Source organism: Pleurodeles waltl, chromosome 3_1 (assembly GCF_031143425.1).
Source record: "Pleurodeles waltl isolate 20211129_DDA chromosome 3_1, aPleWal1.hap1.20221129, whole genome shotgun sequence".
Classification (NCBI taxonomy): domain Eukaryota; kingdom Metazoa; phylum Chordata; class Amphibia; order Caudata; family Salamandridae; genus Pleurodeles; species Pleurodeles waltl.
In genome coordinates this window covers 541,025,590-541,040,935 of record NC_090440.1, presented here as the reverse complement: position 1 = coordinate 541,040,935, position 15,346 = coordinate 541,025,590, and the positions used below count along the sequence as shown (strand labels likewise).

Sequence of the window (15,346 nt, the reverse complement as noted above, 5' to 3'; positions counted from 1 at the left end):
GACTCACACACAAGACCTATGCCAACATTCCCTGGTGAGAAACTCCCACCACAACATTTTTATTACGACAAGGGCTGAGACCAGGGTTGAACTGGCCGGAATTTTACAAACTGGGCCTTTCTGGAGGAAAAGTCTCCCTTCCTAATCACACCCAGACTTTTATGAACTTCTAAGCTGTACATCTCTTGATGAAACGCAAAATCTCTTATACAGCAAGAGATGATGAGGATCTATCTTTCCTTTAACAAAAGGTGATTGATCCGAGTTCCAGAGTGACTCTTTAGGGGACCAACACTGAAAACATGATTACATCGATTTGGTAGCCAAATGTGGAACCCAGTCTTTGGGGGTGGCATTGTGTCCTTTTTTTGCTTTACTGTTAGAAGGCAGGGGTGCTGTGGAGTGCAGATATAGACAAAGTGTTTCATGTCTGTCACTGGTTCTTACTTTCCTTGAGGTAATCTGTAGGTTAATCCTCACTTTGCCACAGACCATGAAGCCAAAGATGTGTCTTCATTAAATGAGTATCTGGACCATGGCAGATTGAGAAACAGGATGTAATTTGAGCTCCTAGTGCTCTCTTCAATGAAGGAACCTGTATTGTCTAGCAGTAGCTGATTCCCACATATAGCATAAAGTCTCTTGCATATCACGTGGAACACTTTTACCAATTTACGAGCTGTTGGCGGGATCCTAAGCTTCATTCTCTGAACACCTGCATCCAATAAAGGTCATGGCGTGGTGCATTTTGGTTTCAAATTTCAGACATCATAACCACAAGATGGAGAAGCAAGCAGGAAGACCTCTCTGTGTGGCAGGCAAGAGAGGTTGGCGCAGTAGTTGTTTTACAGGGCAGCATACCCCCCACTTCTCTAAGGAATATCAGCTTGCTGTTGGAGGCTGTGATATCATTCCAGGACTGGTATGTGTTATCTCAACCCCTCTGGCAGTGCTACTGGCAATAATGCTGCCACACAATCTTCTCCCTGCTTTGTGAGAATATGCCAAAATCCTGTCCAGCAGGGCATGGGCTACTTATTTGTTAAATGTTAATGCCTGGCCTTGTCTTTCTGCTTGTCTCCTCTCCTAAGTATGTGGTTAGGGTGCTGCAGTGCTTTTGTGGCTTTCACTCTAACAGAGCAGGGTCCCATTGTTGCACAGGCATCATGGAGCCATGGCGGTTTTTCAGTTGTGAGCCGCCCGGTTATTGGTTGTTTCCTGGCCATTGACGTCTGCTGAGACCATTATCCACCATTCATACCCTCAGGAGTTCTAGGCTATTTTTGTCTTGCTTAAGTCACTTGCAGTTGTTTGACTCAATTCTGCTGTGGTTATTTCTTTGCTAATGTGGCATCCTGGCATGCACTAGCTTTCCCCTGTCATTCACTGCTGGGGCTTGCCTCCCCACCAGTTGATTCGTTACGAAATTAGAATTGTTTTTTTTTTATCTCCACTACTTGGAAATTAAAAACTTCACTCTGCTCTATCTTTACCGTTTTCTTGATTCTTATGTTATACCAAGCATCGTGTCTCCTTAATGTCCATATAATATATTCCCTGTTTCAAACTCACTGCACAGCCTGTCATGTACTTGTATTTACCTGTAGCACCTTTGTTATCTTTTGATGCAGACGAAGCACTATAAAATAAACTAATCCAAATTATGCGAAGCTTTCTGCTCTCTTTTACCCCCGTGCTGGTCACTCCCCGTTTTCACTCCGAGGATCAGGCTGCCAACAGATTCCTGTTCCATTGTTTCACGGGGTTAGACCGCTGTTCGGGAGCAGTTGGCTTCTGATAGCAGTAGTCACTATAGTATAAAACCTAACCTGGATTGGTGGTTCCCATGACAATTCTCTTCCGGCTTGCTGAATTTAAAAGTCGTTGGGCGTCTTAAAATATATGAACACAGGATGTGCTCTATAAAAAAAGATTTCCTTTTGCACAGCGCCCATTCTCAGTTCAAGGCACTCGCGTGTGCTAATGACTTCATTAGTATATGCGAAAGCGTCGTGAAATACGCAAGCTCAGGATGTGCTCTATACAAAAAGGTTTTTTGTAAAGTGGGGATATTTACATCCAAATCTTACCGTATATAGAACAAAGATAATAATGCACACTTTTCTCCAGAAAACTGTAAATGAGGATGATTTGATGATGACAATTTTTTGTGCTTGATTCTAAGCAATCAAGAAAGAACATCCTGAGAGAGATCAGCCAACGCCTGTTTCGCTGCGTCGCAGTGCGCAGGGCTGGGGCTTTTTCAAGGCTTGGTAACAATGTGAGAACTTTATTGGTTGTGTATTTGTCCATACGTCTGGTAATTTCCAAAACTGTAACACTGCTCTTTTAGATTGGACGGAGTATTGTGATTCTGTTCAAGGAAGAATGGTCACGTCAGAAGTAGTTCAGAGGTTCAAAGTGATTCCCCAGTCCGTAATGTAGGTCCCATATATTCGTTCATAAATCATAAATAGGTCCACTTTTTATATTTTACTCTTCTGATCCTTTGATAAAGCCATAGGTCTGCCTTACTTAAAATGACACCCAGGCCCTGCGGTCAATCCCCCCTGCTTCCCATGGCTCAGACGCAATGGGGGTGGGGCACCAGTGGGGGTTGGATGCAGCACCAGGCCTACAGCCAATCCCATGCAGTGCATGGTCAAAGGACGTGCGCGGCCCAGTGTTGGCTTAATGTATGGTAGTATAATTTTACTTTGCATTAAAAAAACCTTAGATATTCAATGAGAAAACCAAAGGTTAAAGGGACGTTATAGTTAGTTGAACTAACAAACCCACTGAATTTCACCAGTTATTGTTATCGCAACTGTAGTTTGTGCCCTAAAGAAATGACAACTTGCGTTCTCGCCATGTGCTGCTAATGATCTCACATATTACATCACTCTGAAATGACATATACTGTGCATGGCAGGGGTGTAAGTTATAGTTCTTCCATCACCCCCCTCCCCCCACCGGGAGTGGTTAACCCCTGCTGCACATTGGATGGTCATGCACCTAATACCCCGCAGTACCTTTCTGGGCATCATGCAGTAGTATGTCATTGGATACAATAAACAAATATTTTACTGGCTGCATGATACTCCAGAATTTTGATACTGATAGTAGGAGGGATATGAAACAGTAACTTAATGGCACCATTGGTCTTAGTTCAGCTTTTTTTGAAGGGGTGCTATCGCCCCTTATGAACAAGACCAGGTGCTAGAAAATGTTTAACCCTTTCACTGTTGGGATGCTTGAACACCTATGTGTTGGAGCTTTTTTCCAGTAATCTCCATCAGGTTGTTCAAGCACATGTATCAATTCAGTCTCTTTGTGCACACATACAAACTATGTTTTTTCAAAGCATTCAGAGTTATGTATTGGTGCAAATCCTGCATCAATATGTCGTTTCAGCTGAAGAGACGATGAAAAATGTCGAGATATTTAACATTTTTTAACACATTTCCATTTATTGAATTTGTCAAAGCGACAAACATAAGTCCTGAAAAACTGACCAAGGCAACAATGCCCTAAACGTCTTGAGTCCTGCCCTGCACTACCAAATGTGTATTTGTTTTCCTAGGGACTGTACCCTGCACAATCAATTATGTAATAGTACAGATCACAGATCTGTGGCAGAATCACTTCTTACGGTGCATGGTTCATTTAATGACGGGTATCAAAATCAGGACTATCTATAAAGAAAACAAACTGTATATTTTCCAAGTCTGTACGACCTAAGGAATCTGGTGGTATAAGCCAGACAGACCTCCCTTGCCTTTACTGGCCAGACAGTAGAATGCTCTGCATATGGCATTTGTCTGATTTTTAGCATTTTTTATTCCAAAACATTGTAATTCCTTCCCGTTTTCCTTGTGCAGGAGTATATCCCTGCCAGGCTTGCCCCAACGTTGTTCCTTTCGGTCTCTGGAGTGTAAAGGTATAAAAAATGTATGAACTTTCTATGGAGTTATGGTGCCTGCAAGCGATAAACAGGTGAAAGGTATTTTGGAAATGTGGAAAGCAGCTATAAGCAAAATGCCAGTTTAGGGTACCTGTCTTTTGGTCACAGGTACCACCCCTGGGGCCATATTAAGATAATGACCCACTTTTCCTGTTTGCACCACAGCACACCTTCACACAGGTGCCCCATGAGCAGACAGGGAAAGAGCACAAGTTGAATGCACTGCCCGCAAGGCAGCTGCAAACCCATGTTGCCCAGGGTCAGTGCATTCAAGTGAAATATGGCAGAAGCTTTTTAAAAACTGCTCTGTGTTTCACAGTGCAGGCAACAACCCACCTACACTTTCAAGGAGGATTAGGGATCCCAATGCAGATAGGTGTGGTTACTCACTGCAAGGAGGTGTCTGGGCGGCCCATGGGACTCCCTTCCTCATCCCCAGAGGGTTGTGTTTAGGAGGTGCACTAAAAGTGTGCCACCTTATTGTGACACATTTTCAGTGCACATCCTAAAAGCACATTTTCTTCTGCACCCACGCCGGTAATATGGCATGGCGCAGAGTCAACGTGATTCCCTCATTTTCATGTGGCCATGCCCTCAAGCAAATTAGGGAACATCCTCTCATGAAAGCACTGTCGCTGAATGTGCACAAGCACTGTCACTGTTATCAAAGGGGCTACACAATTCTCTGTAATACCAAAGTGCCCTGGGGGCACCCAAAGCAGGTGCACAGTTGGCCGTGGCGCCCCCCAGGCACTTCCTGTAATACGGCCCCTGGAGTGCATGAAAACATACCAGACCATGCCATACATTTTTATCATGTACATATCCAAAGATTTCTGATGTTGGGTGTCCGACCTCACTCACCCTGATTGGCTAGCAGTTAGATCATTCTGGACCTGCTCTTTGTCAGATTTGTAGGACTTTTTTCTAAAACAAGGTAGTTCCTTCCAGTCTCCATCATGCAGGAGGATATCTCTGCCAAGGCTTGCCCCCCAGCATTATTATTATGGATCTTGTGAGCCTGGGGGTACCATACATTGCATAGATTCAGGATATCCAAGGGTGATAAACTAGATACAGGGTTGGGTGGCACCAATGGAAAGCAACTGCAAGCAAAATGCTGATTTATGGTACCTATCTTTTGGTCACAGATATCATTCTTGGACAGTATTGAACCACAACCATGTGTTTTTTCACATCTACTTTTTATATCACTCTATGAACAAACCTTGCTCACTGTAATTAGTTGGCTGGGCAGAAGATGGCACTGATTGTGACCTTTGTCAGATTTTTACTATTTGTAAACATGATATTTTCCTCTAGTCTCTCTCATGGGGGAACATATACCTGCCAACAATTAACCCCATCTTACTTTCTTTTACTCCTGAGCATGGGGGTACCAGACCAGAATGGGTTGTACATGGGTTCAGGGTGCCCACAGGTGATACTGGGTTCATCGCTTTAAGAAATTTAAAAGAGAGCTACAAGCAAAATACCAGTTCAAGGTAACTGTCTTTTGGTCATAGATATCACCTCTTGCCTGTATGGAAACATATTAAAACCATACATTTCTAATATCTATACATCAGAAAGTTTTTTATCACTTCCAAGGCTTCTCCCCCAACTTTGGTCCTCTGGGTTTTCTGAGCATGGGGACACCAGACATGTATAGGTTTTCTATGGGCCCATTGTGTCCACAGTGATTAACTGGGTGCAGTGTATTTTGGAAATTTGAAAAGCAGTTGCAAGTAGAATGCTGGCTTAAGGGTACCTGTCTTTTGATCACAGACGTGACCCATGGGCTGTATGGAAAAATACAATAACCACATATTTTTAATATCTACACATCATAAAGTTACTATCACTGAGTGCAAGACTTCCCTGACTGGCTGACCAGGACGATGCACTGAATAAGACATTTGTCAGATGTTCAACATTTTCCCCCCAAAACATGGTAGTTTCTTTTTGTCGTCCTTTCACAAAAACATATTGTCACAATGTTTCATCCAAATATGTGTTCTCCTAGGTCCTCTGAGCATGGGGTGGATCTTCCATGAGTTTGAGTAGGGATCGACATACTAGGCTCAAAGGAATGTTTTTGATTTTGAAAATTCCCAGGAGGATGCCTGCAGTATTTGGGCTCAGGGTCAACCGGCACTCAGGCCAATCTACCAATCCTAGACATTTTTTTAAAACAGAGGTACGGGGGAGCCAACAATGAAGTGGCTTGCATGAAGCCCACCATATTTTATTACCGAAAATCTCCAACAAATGTCAAAATGTGGATTAAACAAATCATAATTCTTCCATTTTGTGTAACAGAAAATACCTGCACTTCAAACAAATGGCAAAAGTTCTACCGTCCAGATTTTCCCACATTTCTTTTGATTAAAAACGCAACTCCACATGTGAGTAGACCTTTTGCACAGAAAGGTGCAGGCCAATATTTTGACCACGTGAAAACCACATTGACATTATATAGACTTCACAAAGTCACACATTCTGGTTGCTTCTGTCAGTTATGATAGACCCACTTATAAGCAATCACCCGGTATACAAAGTGTCTCTTCCAATTCAATATGATTTTATTCAATATGTCAAGTTAGTATTTGTCCAAATCTCTTCTCAGAGTAACCCACCACTTGTAAAGGTATGTATTGAAAAAAGAATCCTCTCTCAAACGTCACAAAAGCCCTCAAGGGTTATATAACCAGTCTTTAAGAGTTCATATATCCCATTTCAGTCTCCTGGAACCTTTTCCAACAGTTCAATAAGACCCAGATGTCAGTCTTGATCTCTTGTTCTCTAAAAGTGGTCAGGGAATTACTTCACATGAAGCATGAAGGTTTCCCAGGTAAGGTTTGGTACTGTTCCCATTCTGCATTCACACCTGGCTGATTGCTCCCTTGCTTTTATAGGAATAGTCTCCTCCATCCTTCTTCCCCTCCTCCCAGGTATCCATTGGTCACCACCTCCCCTGTTCCCCACCTCATTTCCTCTTCCTGGTTCCTATTGGTTCCTGCTCCCTTAAGCTCTAATCCCTACAAAACCCATGACCTACCCCCTTCCCAGCACAATGGAATGGGTATAACTTGTGTATCTCCTTACAACCCCCTACACAGCTGAGGCTCTGTTTCTATTGGTAGAAGTGTGAGAGTACTGGGTGATGAGAATTGTGCTCTCCCCTACACATTGTAGAGCTTTCCATCACAGAGACATGAGGAAATAGTGTATTTGTTAACAACTTTATTTTAACCATTTCTAAGGCTAAGGCAATACAGTATAGTAGGAAATCCTTTTTAGCCAATGTTTGATCTGTGCAGGGCCCCCTGTGAAAGAAAAAACGGTGACATCCTTTTAGGCTAGACCACCTCATCCAGGTATCTAGGTGGAGACTCCTCCAGGTGTCCAGTGTTCTGAAGTGTTTAGGGTAGGAAGGTTTCCTTAGGTGCTGGACCATACCAGGCCCAGGCGTCTATTTGTCTGTCAAGTAAGTTGCCACACACTGTTTGGCTTTTTTCTGGCTATAAGAAAAATCCAAATCGTGTCCAGTCTCCTCACTGGCACGCAACTGTGTGTCTGTTCCCCAGAAAGGAATCATACCGTGTTGAATTTCTTGTCCTAAATGTAGGAGGTAACTAAATAATGACATGGTTCTTAAATTGTGTAATTTTCTGTAATGCCATCCAAGTAAAATGTTATATCCCACCTTTAGGTGACAGTATGTCAAAGATCATATGATGTCGCTGCCTGTCATGTCATCGGGGTGAAAGGATTCGATTCCTTAGGGTCTGTGTGGTCTTGGGCAGATGCATTTCCAGATTGGTGTGTCCAGTGTGAGTGAAGTTTGGCTCGACTTTAACACGACCTCTAAATCGCTAAACCACTTACAAGATATTGCTTTTCACACTTGAACATTGAGTCCCTTTGCAGTTCCTGCATCGCCTACTCTCTTCCTAAGAACCCATGTTTGGATGATTTGTGATGGGCTAAGTCATTTTACCTATAATTTACAGACAGCCTCGTTGATCCCACTAGACTGACCTGTCGGTCTACAGATATCATACATTTACTTCTTTACCATCTTGTCTCCCTCACACCAAGCAGGCCTGTGCTCGTGCGAGAGTAGACCTTACATTTTGCATGCGTCGAACCTCCAAGACAAGGGCCCTGACGCGGTGCGTATTTTTCCTCTCGTGTTTTCATATTGATTCTGGGAGCTGCCTGACTTCCAGTCCGTGCCAGAAGGCCTGCTGCGATGAATCACTATTATGCAAAGGCCGGCAGCCTCTATCCGAGTGACAGAAGGAGGATTCTGCGTGGATCAAATAAATACAGATGCGTAGTAATTAGTGGTATTCCCAGAGAGCCTCTTAGGAGAAGACTAAAGATGTGAGCGATTACACAACCTCACCTCAACAGCTTTTATCAATTTAAACAGCTACACTACAGCAGAGGTCGCAACCCCAGCGGCTATTAATAATGCATTTATCGTGAACAACATTATAAATTAGGCTCGTGGCACAGAAAGAGGGCGCTCTAATAAGAGAATGCGGGCTGAGATTAGGTGTTAAATTGCAAATGGTACCGAAAACACTTTACAATCCCAAGCGCTTTAGGAAAGATAACAAATCCCGTGTTTTGTGCTTACTGTATCCCACAGCATGTCAGAAAACGAGTTAGCACCCCTATTATACAAACTCTATACAAAAACGCATTACAACCACAAACAAGGCACAGTGTTAATGAACGTAGATATGTGTAGAGGTGGGCGAGGTACTCAAAGCTCGAGCCTGACTCTGGCTCAGCTTTACATACTGTTGGAACATCGAGCCCATAACGAGCCGAGCTTTCATTTGGCTTCTGCCTCTCTCCCTCTATCCAGGATGTGAGGGTACAGTTAGAACCGCCGACTGTGGAACTGGTGAAACAGGTTCGAGTGTTGGCTCAACATCCTGTGATTCTGGGCCAATGATGTAATCTGCCCCTGTTTATAAACCATCTATTTGTTCTTGTGTACTGTAACTGGTGCTCATGGTAGAGCACACTAATACCTTCAGTTCGAGTTAGCGCTCCGTTTTAAAAACTGTAGAAAAGTGCACTAAGAGGTAAAAACAGAGCCTTAACATAAGGAAAGACAAATAAATACCTATTTACTGGCTGATTCGTACAAAATGAAGCCAGAAGACGTGGAGCTGGATAGATCGCGGGTTCTCACTTAAACTGTGTGATCTTAGGCAAATATTGTATTCTTTTTTTCGTCATTTGAATTGAAGGCACTTTGAAATATGTGAATTCAGATTTCAAGTTGTACAAAACTATCACTTGTTTAAGTACTTCTCTGTGACGTGCTATAATGTGCCTTATTAAAGTCAAAGCTTCCATATGTCAAAAAATACACTGTTTTAATTTTGAGTAGACTTTATTATATTTTACATGATGCTTGCTGTATGTATTACATAGCAGATATTTTCAGGGCTTGGCTCATGCATGGGCTCTAAGATCCGAGCTGGTCCTTTGGCTCGGCTCTGCTCTCCCTGTTAATTTGTTGGCTCGCTCACCTCTAGTATATAGTGAAATGATCTGCGTAGATTATTCACCATTGCTTATATTGTGGCATTTGTATATCCCTTTCCCACCCAAAGTGCTTTTTAGGTTGTCAAGTAAGAGCACATTTTTCAGTTTCTCATGAATGATTGAAGTGTTGGCTTGAGGTGGGGCCTAGGAGTGGTACGTTTGGTGTTCTGCTCAAGGTTCCAATCTGTGCTGCAGTGACGTGGCCGGCACGTTAAAGGGCATTATGCATGAAAAGGATGCATGGTTTCGCAGTTTGTATGTATGTACCTGTACGTCCTGCTGCATGAACAAGGGACTTCATGTTTGAGGGAACAACTAGCTATGTCTTTATTGCTTTTCGGAATTCAGGGTGATTTCTGGTAAGTTTTATTCACGCTGGAAGATAATGCAAAACTTGCATGTTTGTTGAGAGAAAAACTCATATTAATACAGGAATGTGCTTAAGTTGTTTGGAGCCGCCATAAAATGCTCCCTGAATATTTTCTCATACCCTATGAATATTTTCACTGCCTTTCATCCAACTGTAATATCTCAAAGTGCTTCATAAGATCACAGAAACATGTACACAATAGAACCAAGAGACCGATACAGTATCTTTCATAAAAGGAAGCACTAATACAGAACCTTCCTTACAGGCTGTTTCCTAAAGCATATTTCAGTGGAAGGTAGGCACAACATTCATACAAAATGTACCCTAAACATGTTACACTAATAGAGGAATAGTGCAAAACATTTCCTACAAGTAGTATCTCAAAGCACTTTACAGACATGGACACAGCACTGCTTCTTTTTGATTACATTGAGCCTTGAGGTATGTTAACAGAAGAGGCATAGTATCTTTCAAATAACGCACACCCAAAAAGTACTTTACAGACAAATTGTTCTGTTAAAGGATTATGTACAAAATGGGCACACACTAATAATATCAACAACCAGATAAAGTAGGATAGAGATGTGGTTGTCTCATGGAAGGTGCCCTTAATCGTGAACTGAAGTTTGCAGAACAAGCATTTAGATTTCCCACTCAGGGCGACTTGATACATAGTGCATAAGATCATGTAATGCTTTCATTTGAACTAAAAGGACACAATGCCAAAAGAATGCAGCACTCTTAGTCTAAAATAATGAATTCATTAAGGCACTTCACAAATATCAAATAAAAGTCACACAAATATAAGAGAATATAGCTCAAATGGAGCAGAACAGGTGTATAAAAGATAAACGAATATATAAAGTGGTCAAGATTTAAAAAGAAATATGCAAGATATCAACAGAGCATGTATACATAAGCTAAATATTCAAGATTTAAAATGCATCACCATGATCAGCCAAGGCAGGAGATCCCCAATTTGGATCAAGAGATCCTGGGCAGCAGGTCCGCTCCACAGGTGAGCTCTTGCGTTAGCGCCAAGTCTCCCTGTCTTTTATACCTTAAACCAATTAGAGAAGAAGATTCTAGGAACCCCCTCCCCTCCATTATCGAATTAAATGTTGGCCGTACGTCGTCTGCATCAAAAACACTCAAAAGAGCTGACCAGGCTCAAAAAGCTTGTTTTGAGGCAGAGCTGTACATTCCTCTGACAAGACAGCCTCAACGCTGGGAGTCCGCATCCTCCATAATATGTTCCAGCACTGTCCGACTCTGTTCTTGTGGAAAGAAAAACAAGTTCTTTGTGGAAGAATACCTGCGCTGCCCTGCAACCGCAGCATGGAATGGAATCACTCGCACAAAATGGAGTCGATGGTCAAACATGGAGTCAGTGGTTGAATCCACATTGCATCACAGATCAATCCTTCAACGATTCCACTAATAAAAGATTAACTTGAGCCTGATAGACCATGTGAGCTCTTGTTTCCTAGATCAGGCTGAGAATGAGAATGCTGCGATGTCAGCTCAAAAGTAGATGGTACCAGAAGTCAGGAGATACCCTTACAAGTCCTTGGACTACCATCCTAGCTGGTCCATTGCCTTCTTTGTTTGAGAGATCTTAGCTTGTCCCTAATATGTGGTTCTGCTCAGCTAAGTGAGACAAAAGATCAGTTTGCGTATGAATTTGGAGCGCTCATTGGTGACCTTCCTTTAAGAGGGAATTAAAATGTCTCCATCTCTAAACTCAGTGAAGTTTGGTCAACTTTCCTCACTTCTCTGCATCAATAGTGGGTGCTGCAATGTGCCCTGTACACAAGCCATAAATCCAGTATTGATAGAAAGCAACATTGCAGTACACTTCAGGACTTTGCCTACCAAACTGGCAGGGGTTCAGAATGTACAAGCAGACTCTCAGTATGAAACTCAAAGGAGAATACTCAAACACATCACAGAGATTAGGTATTTCTGAGAGGTTTTCTCTGCCTCTAGGGAAAACAGCAAGTGACCAAATTTCTTCTCAAAATAGATTAGCAGGATTTCCATCACCAGCTGCTATGAAAAACACCACTTTTTCTTGCAGAAGAACATTTTGCTCCAATTGAAGGGTTTCTGTTGGCACTAACGTTGACAACCGCAAGGATATTAGGAGCAGATATGTGGATGCTGTAGAAATCAGCCACTTAGCATGACTGGCCTTTGCATGTAGGTATGTGCAAACTAAAAGGGGCAGCCTTTTAACCCCAGAACTGAGGAAAATCAGTAATAAAGCAAAACACTGGTCCCCTCGAGGAAGTGTATACCTCAACTCCCTTGGCAAAATTTAAAAGCCATCAATTAATTGGTTTTATAAGGAGTCAAATCCAGTTTATTTGCTATAGAAACATCTCAGAGAAAATATATGGACTTATATGAACACATTGCATCATAAAGACATTGAATCACAAAAAGGTGATCCAACAGAAAAGACGCAGTGAAAGTGAGTGAACTAAATTGCGCAGGTGCTATATACAAGGCATATGTACTCTGAATCATAATTAAAATCAGTCCTCTAGTGTATTTGTCAACATTTCAATCCCTGTAAGCTTATTTAGTGAGGGTCATCATCAGGAAGAAAAATCAAGGTAGCACCAATATGAAGTGACAAATCCAGTAGTTTGGGTTTCTCAGTCAGTCAGTCAAAAATCTTTACCCGGTCATAAAAGACCATAAAAGCACAAACATAACAAAATACGATTCTTACCATAAAGACTAGCCATTTAGAAAATAAATGATTATGCAAAAGTAATTGTTAAAATCCCAATAGTCTCACATGTTATAATAAAAAACATTGCATAGTCAATGTTCATAAAACATAAAAACACAAATAGCTATTGTCAAGCAAAATAGTCAGGACCTAATCAGTGCTAAGTCAATGTTCAAAGCATGTATTTCTTCCTTATTTTTAAGGGAGACCAATGAAATTAAATACTGCCAAACATATTGGCAGAATTCAGGGCGCTGCAAAAAAACAGAGACCCTCTTGATGTGTTTTAAAGATTTTGAAACGTAGCATAGGGCGTAGAAAACGTTTTCTAAGAGAAGAATATAAGCCCTCATTATAACATCGGTGGTAAAAACCGCCTACCGCCTTGGCGAGGGCTGCCAAAAGACCGTCACCGCAGCTACCAGCCGTCTGCCATATTATGACCACAGTCGTATTTCCGCCAAAAGAAGGGTGGAAATCCGGCTGTGGCCATCTTGCCGGATGGTGGTAAGGTGGCGCTGCTACCACCAGCAGCGCCACGCCAGTAGACCCCCGACAGCCGTATTATGAAAAATAATATGGCCTGGCGGTGTTCTGCTGGCGGTAGCAGGGCCTCGTCCCGTCTCTTGCCAGAAGACCCCCTGGATCCAGGTAAGTCAGGTCTCTGACAGGGGGGGGGGTGTTGTGTGTGGGGGTGTGTGTGCATGTATGTGTGTGCGTGAATACGGGCGTGTGTTGAGTGATGATTGCGTGTGCATGTAGTCAAGTGTGAGTGCGTGTATTTGGAAAATCGTACTGCGTGTCTGCGTGTATGTTTGGAAGTGTGTGCGGATGTCTGTGTGATTGGATGCATGCATGTATGTATGTGTGAATGAGTGTGTGTCAGTGTGAAGGGGGTGTGGTTGTGGGGGGGTGGAGGTGTTTTGGGAGGTGGGGGAGGTCTTTCGAAAGGTAGGAGGGGTGGGGGGCACCTATCAGTGACAGGGAACGAATTCCCTGTCACTGATAGGGCGTACCGCCATGGTTTTCGTGGTGTTACGAATGTCACGAAAACCATGGTGGTAGGCGGGGTCATAATCCCGCAGATAGATATCTCCAGCCTGTCGGCTGTTACCGCCATTGCGGTTGGAGCCGTACATTGGCGGGTTGGCTTCAACCTGCCAATGTCATAATGTGGCAGTAAGTACCGCCAGCCTGTTGGCGGTACTACTGCCACATTATCGCTGAGCGCCGGGGTCATAATGACCCCCATAATGTACGTACTTTGATGTTCAAACGGTTTCGCCCAGAAGCAAATCAAAGTATTAATGAAAATGTTCACAAATACCATCATGAGATGGATATTAGGTGGCTCACATGATTCTTGTGCAAAAAATGTACTGTCATACTGTCACAAGATGAGTAGTGAGATTCTTGCAAGCATGTGGAGCTGAGAGCTGGACGCCGTGTGTTCCAAAGCAAAATTTCTGTCATTAATTGTTTGAATGATTTAATGTGATCAGACACCCACACATCTCCCAGTTTTGATATGCGTAGGAGGTTCCAAGACTTGGAACCCATTAAGGCAAGCTGTGTGGGTGAGCCACATACTGTGCTATAGGGGAGTGTCATTTGTTAATATTTCCTTTTTTTATTAGTTTTAGGACATTATGCCAGCTAATAAGGGATATTCCGGGGACCAATGGTGGTGTATGTTGGATTGCTGCTCCATATAACAGAGTGCAGGCCAGGTCATGAGGTCTACCTCCTGCCTGATTGCTGGATCGTTCCAGTCACCAAGCAGCCACTCATTATTGAGGATGAGCTGCAAAGCCAAACAGTGCACCTGAATGTCCACCACTCCAAGTCCTCTATCATATGGTGCCTGCACACATTTTTGGAAAGACACCATGGGAAGCGCACCAGCCCATACAAATTTACCGATTAAGGATTGTAGGTCAGAAAAGAAACCAGGTGGAATTGGGTGTGAGTAGGTTTGCAAAACATATATGAAGCACGGTAATGAGATAATTTTAAACAGCGCTTCTCTACCTATGATAGGAATTGTAAGAGTACCCCACTGCTCCAAATCTTACTTGTACTTTGGATCATTGGAGCTATGTTCAGATCCCAATAACTGTGTGGGTCTCATGCCATGTACAAACCTAAATCTCCTGCTTGGTGCATTTGAGCCTGAGCCAGGCACATTGGTTGATCTCCCACAACTGAGACGTAGGTTGATTTCCTCCTGTTTGCCTAAAGGCCAGAAGCATCAACATATACTTTGAAATTGTTAATTACTTTTGGGGTGGTTCTGTTAGGTTGCTGGATGTAGATTAGCTTATATTCCTCACATAGTGACACTCTGTCCTTATCTGTGGATATTTCACCACAGGACAAACACTGATGCACGTGGCATGTGTTTGTCTCGCAGCTATTTGACCGTCCCTTTCATGTGCTTGTACTTTTTTCTTTATGGGGAATGCACCATGGTGCCCCTGCTTATTTTTTCTTTACAGGGGTGCCCCCTGCCACCCTGCTGTGGCATTTTGCCATCTGCATCTAGTAAGTGTCCATTGGCGTCCCTCTAGCAATCCAGTCACCATCTCGACCGCCCCAGGTCGTCAGTACGGATTTTTGATACTACTAATGGGAAGGACTTCTGGAGGAGAATTGTGGGAAATTCCAGATTCCTAGGTAAAACCTGCATGAT

General features: G+C 42.9%; 1 protein-coding gene across 2 annotated transcripts in view; it reads left to right on the top strand.

Annotated features, from left to right (window-relative positions):
* Positions 1 to 15,346, top strand: part of IQCH (IQ motif containing H) — a 613,153-nt gene that overhangs the window by 333,310 nt on the left and 264,497 nt on the right. The window lies entirely within an intron of this gene.